This window comes from Pristiophorus japonicus, chromosome 11 (assembly GCF_044704955.1).
Source record: "Pristiophorus japonicus isolate sPriJap1 chromosome 11, sPriJap1.hap1, whole genome shotgun sequence".
NCBI classification, from domain to species: Eukaryota; Metazoa; Chordata; class Chondrichthyes; family Pristiophoridae; genus Pristiophorus; species Pristiophorus japonicus.
Window position 1 is genome coordinate 203,897,353 of NC_091987.1, and position 7,271 is coordinate 203,904,623.

Genomic DNA, 7,271 nt, shown 5'->3' on the forward strand with positions numbered 1-7,271 from the left:
TTGAGCCTATTTCGGATCTCTTTAGAAGTGACGTCATAGTCACTGGGGGTCATTTTCTATTTAAGCACAGGTAACAAACCAGTGGTTGCAGTTCAACCGCCGGTTGTATACTGACCCATTGTCCTGTGCTTTGACTTTGATGGAGAGGAAAATCAGCAGAGGTGTATAACAGGCGGGTAATCCCCAGCTGCCGGATGTCTGCTCGCGATCAAAGTGAAAATCAGCCCCATTAAGTTTAGTTGCAGACCCTGTTATCATGTGGCAATGCTACCCGTTTCCAAGAAATACTCATTTAGTATCATCATCATCGGCAGTCCCTTGGAATCGAGGATGACTTGCTTCCACACTACAAAGGAGTTCTCGGGTGACTGTACAGTGCGGGACCTATAGTTTCTGCCACAGGTGGGGGTAGATGGCGGTTGAAGGAACGGGTGAGTAGGGGGGGGGCCTCGGTTGCCGCACGCTCCTTCCGCCATCTACTCTTGGCTTCAACTTGCTCTCGGTGACGAGACTCAGTGTTCAGCGCCTTCCCGGATGATTTTTCTCCATTTTGGGTGTCTTGGGCCAGGGATTCCAGGTGCCAGTGGGGACATTGCACTTTATCAAGGAGGCTTTTAAGGGGTGTCCTTGAAATGTTTCCTCTGCCCACCTGGGGCTCGCTTGCCGTGTCGGAGCTCCAAGCAGGGCGCTTGTTTTGTGAGTCTCATGTCGGACATGGCGAACGATGCAGCCCGCCCAATGGAGCTGGTCGAGCGTGGTCAGTGCTCATTTAGTATGTATGTCTGACTAATGATTTAATTCTTCACATTTAACAGAAGCAGATCCATAAAGGGAAATATTTTGGCTTCAAAAAAGTGAAACTTAACATGCGTCAGCCATGACTCAGTGGGTAGCACTCACACCTTTTGAGTCAGAAGATTGTAGGTTCAAGTCCCACTCCAGGCTGACACTCCAGTGCAGTGCTGAGGGAGTGCTGCACTGTCGGAGGTGCCATCTTTTGGATGAGACGATAAACTGAGGCTCCATCTGCTCTCTCAGGTGGATATAAAAAATCCTATGGCACTATTTCAAAGACGAGCAGGGGAGTTATCCCCAGTGACCTGGCCAATATTTATCCCTCAATTAGCATCACTAAAAACAGATTATCTGGTCATTATCACCTTGCTGTTTGTGGGAGCTTGCTGTGCAATTGATTGGCAGCTGCATTTCCTACATTACAAGCCGAATGGCCTCCTTCTGTGCTGTAAATTTCTATGATTCTATTGCACTTCAAAAGTACAATGGGCCGGGTTTTCGTCGCGCTTTTACCCTCCGCGGCCCAATCCTAGGCTCCTTGTTTGCGGCGGCGATGGGACCTACCGCCGTGGAGAGCGTTGCTGGGCATGTAACGATGCGGACTGTATTATCATCTGAGTTTCAGCTCGCTCCCGACCCGTACGCCGCGCCCAGAACAGCGACAGGTGCAGCCCTGCCAGCAGCGGTAAGTTGGAAAACTTGCAAAAAAGATAAGTTAAAGTTTTTATTTATATTTTTTTTTTGCAGTGATTTGTTAGCTGAGGGTCTTGGTAATGTTGTTTGAATGTTTTTTGAATGTATTTTTTCCTCCCTTCCCAAGGCCTCTCTCGCAGCGCTCCCGGCCCCGCACTAAAGGTCTGCGAGGATCGCGTTTTGCGGCGCGAATAATTGTGCAACGCCGTCCCTTGCAATGGGCCCCTGGCACAGACCCCAAAGGTCGAAAGTTCAGCCTAAAATCGGTAATGTAGCGAAAACGGCAATTTTCTCGCATCGCTTACGTTTTTGACGAAAAACCCCAAATCCCGCTAATCCAGCCCATTGACTACACTTAAATAGTATTTCATTAGCTGTGAAGCACCTTGGACATCCTATGGTCATGAAAGACACTGTCTCTCTCTTTATTTACACACCTCAATGTATCGTTATGTGCGGTGGGCTGTATCATCAACAATGAACCCATTGCACACGCTGAAAGAATGAAACCATGGTAGATGTGCTTTTTAATTTATTGGAAAAAGCTCAGATATAATTGTATTTTGGTTGCCCTATCATTTATTATAAACATGATTGAAATTAGTAATTTATTTGAGAACCAGTACACGCTGTTACATGTAATTAACAATTCAATCTAATGCATCCTTCTCGAAGGAAAGTTATTGGAAAATCAAAAGGTCACGAGATCACTGATTAAATTATCAGAATAAACCTTTAGCAAAAACTTTGGTAATATAATGATGTCAGCTGTCCTACGTTTTCATGTGGGTGTCCATCCAAAGTTTGAGTTAACAAATTGATTGCAAGGGAAATGTCGGCTCTACAATCTATACAATGATGCATTAAATTCAGCCTTCACTAAAGGATTTTTTTTGTAATCACTGCTGGCTACCATTTCTGTTGGCGATCAATTACTTCAGTCTTGTAACATTTGTTCGAATACGTGGAAAGGGAGGAGGCGTGATACTGTTTGTAATGACTTCATGGCTCTTCAACGGATGGAAGAGGCGTTGGCTTCACATGGAATTCGTTTCATAAAGTGCACTTAAATCATCCTGAAGCCCGCCCCCTTTGCCAGCTTCACCCCCTGTCCTTCCCCATCTCTTGTGTCCTGATTGCATAAAAAGTATGCTCGTGAATCATTTCTCAGTTCTAATGAAGGGCTCAGCCTGAAACATTTTCTTGTCTGTTCTATCCAAAAGTGCTTATTGACCTGCTGTGTTTTTCCAGCACTTTCTGCTTTTTATTAAAAAAAGCCCTGTTCCTGTTCTCGCTTTGATGTCCGCGCATTCTTCCTTTTCAGCAGACAGTGACTCCTGGGTAATTTAACTTCTCTTTCTACTACAGGCCAACTGTAGTATCAGAATTGCCACCTGGCTGAGACCACCTAGCTCAGTATAGATATTGAATTGAACTTGGGACTGTTATGTCTTGGATAAAGAGTCATAGAAACATAGAAACATAGAAAATAGGTGCAGGAGTAGGCCATTCGGCCCTTCGAGCCTGCACCGCCATTCAATGAGTTCATGGCTGAACATGCAACTTCAGTACCCCATTCCTGCTTTCTCGCCATACCCCTTGATCCCCCTAGTAGTAAGGACTACATCTAACTCCTTTTTGAATATATTTAGTGAATTGGCCTCAATAACTTTCTGTGGTAGAGAATTCCACAGGTTCACCACTCTCTGGGTGAAGAAGTTTCTCCTCATCTCGGTCCCAAATTGCTTACCCCTTATCCGTAGACTGTGACCCCTGGTTCTGGACTTCCCCAACATTAATAAGAACATAAGAACATAAGAATTAGGAACAGGAGTAGGTCATCTAGCCCCTCGAGCCTGCTCCGCCACCCAACAAGATCATGGCTGATCTGGCCGTGGACTCAGCTCCATTTACCCGCCCGCTCCCCAAAACCCTTAATTCCCTTATTGGTTAAAAATCTATCTATCTGTGATTTGAATATATTCAATGAGCTAGCCTCAACTGCTTCCTTGGGCAGGGAATTCCACAGATTCACAACCCTCTGGGAGAAGAAATTCCTTCTCAACTCAGACTAGATACTGCAAGCTCAAAGGTAGTCCTTTATTGCAGTTCTGAGTGCCTCTCCAGCCTGTGAGGCCTCCTTATATACAGATGCTCCGAAGGGATTGTTGGATCCCTTGGGGCTCCAGGGGACAAGCCCTTTGGTGGTTAGACATGGTAATTACAGGTTTACATACATAACAGGGACCTTCTTGGTCTGTAAGAACATAAGAATTCGGAGCAGGAGTAGACCCCATAAAAGGTTACTGCACAAGATAAAAGTTCACAGGGTTGGGGGTATTATATTGGTTAGCCAATCCTCTATCCATGCTAACAGCAAACAAAGAGTCGGGATGAATGGTTCATTCTCTAGTTGGCAATCAGTAACTAATGTGGTGCCTCACGGATCAGTGCTGGGACTCCAACTATTTACAATCTATATTAATGACTTGGAAGAAGGGACTGAGTGTAACGTAGCCAAGTTTGCTGACGATACAAAGATAGGAGGAAAAGCAGTGTGTAAGGAGGACACAAAAAATCTGCAAAAGGACATAGACAGGCTAAGTGAGTGGGCAAAAATTTGGCAGATGGAGTATAATGTTGGAAAGTGTGGAATCATGCACTTTGGCAGAAACAAAATCAAAGAGCAAGTTATTATTTAAATGGAGAAAGATTGCAAAGTGCTGCAGTACAGCGGGACCTGGGGGTACTTGTGCATGAAACACAAAAGGATAGTATGCAGGTGCAGCAAGTGATCAGGAAGGCCAATGGTATCTTGGCCTTTTTTGCAAAGGGGATGGAGTATAAAAGCAGGGATGTCTTGCTACAGCTATGTCAGGTATTGGTGAGGCCACACCTGGAATACTGCGTGCAGTTTTGGTTTCCATATTTACGAAAGGAAATACTTGCTTTGGAGGCAGTTCAGAGAAGGTTCACTAGCTGATTCCGGGGATGAGGGGTTGATTTATGAGGAAAGGTTGAGCAGGTTGGGCCTCTACTCATTGGAATTCAGAAGAATGAGAGGTGATCTTATCGAAACGTATGATGATAATGAGGGGGCTTGACAAGGTGGATGTAGAGAGAATGTTTCCACTGATGGGGGAGACTAGAAATAGAGGGCACGATCTTAGAATAAGGGGCCGCCCATTTAAAGCAGAGATGAGGAGAAATTTCCTCTGACGGTTGTAAATCTGTGGAATTCACTGCCTTAGAGAGCTGTGGAAGCTGGGACATTGAATAAATTTAAGACAGAAATAGACAATTTCTTAAACGATAAGGGGTTATGGGGAGCAGGCAGGGAAGTGAACCTGAGTCCATGATCAGATCAGCCATGATCGTATTAAATGACGGAGCAGGCTCGAGGGGTCGTATGGCCTACTCCTGTTCCTATTTCTTATGTTCTTATACGGCCCCTCAAGTCTGCTTTGCCATTCAGTAACATCATGGCTGATCTTCGACCTCAACTCCACTTTCCCGCCAGATATCCATTTCCCTTCATTCTCCTAGAATCCAAGGGGCTGAAATTGACCTTTTATTTAAAAAGTTTCCGCCGTGCCAACCCCTTTTGCGCCCTGCGGAGGGAATTGGGGAAGATAATTTGAATGAACTGCAGAGAATGGGCGGAGAATGGAGTGATTTTCGGGAAGCCTCTCGGCGTTGTTGGAGGCGGGAGCAGGTCGCAAGGTGGGGGATATAATTTAGCGGTCACTGAGCACGTCAGCGCGGTGACCGCACTCCCGCGGGGCAATTCCCTCTGCAGGGCGCAAAAGGGGTTGGCGCGGCGGAAACCTTTTAAATAAAAGGGCAATTTCGGCCCCCAAAAGTCTATCTCAGCCTTGAATATTCTCAATGATTCAGCTTTATGATAGTGGCAAAACCAATCAAATGTCAATATCTAAGTTAGATGTCCAGGCCAAAGCTTCCGGTGTAACAGCATGGATATCTTGTAGGCTGCCTGTGAATTCCCTCTGGGGGCCGTGCTCGATGATCTGCTCCAGGGTCTGATTAGGAGCTCCACAGTTGCATGATGGGAATGCTTTAATCTTCCACCTATGAAGAAGGTGGCAGCATCGACCATGACCGGTCCTGAGGTGGTTGATGGTTGTCCACTATTTGCGAGGAAGGTTTGATCCTTTAAGTTGTACTGTGGGGTCCTCTATAAGGAATCCATTCCACATGTCACAGTTCTTCCAAGCATTTTGCCATCATTTATCAGTGAGACTCTTTATCACAGCATTGCAGTACTCCGAGGCATTACAGTGAACCTAGTCTGAGTATTCTGGTTGTCACAATCAACTATTCTCAAGGAAGGCCAATATCTTCATTGGAGAGGTTTTCTTAGTGAAAGTTTGTGTTGACGAAAGTAAACAATAGACCTCAGTGAACAATGAAACCCTTTTCCACTCAGGACATCAAGTAATCTCAATTCAGATACAAGATAGATCAGATGAAAGGAAGAAAGACTTACATTTATATAGCACCTTTCATAACCATCAGATGTCTCAAAGCGCTTTACAGCCGATGAGGTACTTTTGGAGTGTAGTCACTGTTGTAATGTAGGAATCGCAGCAGCCAAATTGTACACAGCAAACTCCCACAAACAGCAATGTGATAATGACCAGATAATCTGTTTTTGTTATTTAATTGAGGAATAAATATTGGCCAGGACACTGGGGATAACTCCCCTGCTCTTCTTCAAAATAGTGCCATGGGATCTTCTAAGTTCACCTGAGAGGCAGATGGGGGCTCGGTTTAACGTCTCATGTGAAAGATGGCACATCTGACAGCACTCCCTCAGCACTGCACTGGAGTGTCAACCGAGATTTTATTTTTATGTGCTCGAGTCTCTGGAGAGGGACTTGACCCCACAACCTTCTGACTCAAATGCGAGGGTGCTACCCACTGAGCCGCAGCTGTGAAGGGTAACATTTTCTGCGCTCTCCCAATGTTATGTCCTAACCTGAATTTTTAGAAGAGCATCCTCTACAATGTCATTGTGAATTTTCCAATTCCCATATCAGCCATCCTTTAATCGAGTATCTGAGTGAGCTAGGCAATTGTACGTAATGTTGTCAACTGTTCTGCCTGGTGTGTCCGTGCCCACTAGGATTTAGTTTGCGACAACTCGAACACATTTCTCTTGTGAGTCTTGTACAAGGCAGTGACTTTCATTTTATCTGTGGCCTGCATTCAAACCCATATCTCCGAGGCGAAAGCACAGTATTCCAACTTGCTGTATCTTAAAATATTAACAGTGGTGTGAAAGTGCGGTATGTGGCATGATTCTAAACTATATGTGCTGTTCTCAATGCATGTTCTAAGCTTCGGCATACTGATGGTGCTGGCTGAGTATTCCCTTTCTTTTTTGAAGGACAGAGTGGCATTCATTCTTCAAGTTCTTGTTGCTTGAAAACTGGAATTGTTCAGAAAGCTTCAAACTCTTAACTGACCCTTGAAATAGCCTAGCAAGACACTCCAGTTTCATAAGGCGGCTCACCACCAACTTCTCCAGGGCAATTTGGGATGGGCAATAAATGCTGGCCTTGACAGTGACACCCACATCCTGTGAATGAATTTTTTTTTTAACTATTTGGAGAATTAAAGTAACTTCCAAGGTACTTGAAACTATGGTCATCTTGTCAATGTGATTCCAGATGCAAATTTGTGGTAGTGAAGTTTATCAGTGCTGCTTACTCCATTCTCTTAGGATCCTAGAATGTTTCAGAAGAGAAACAGGCCAGTCA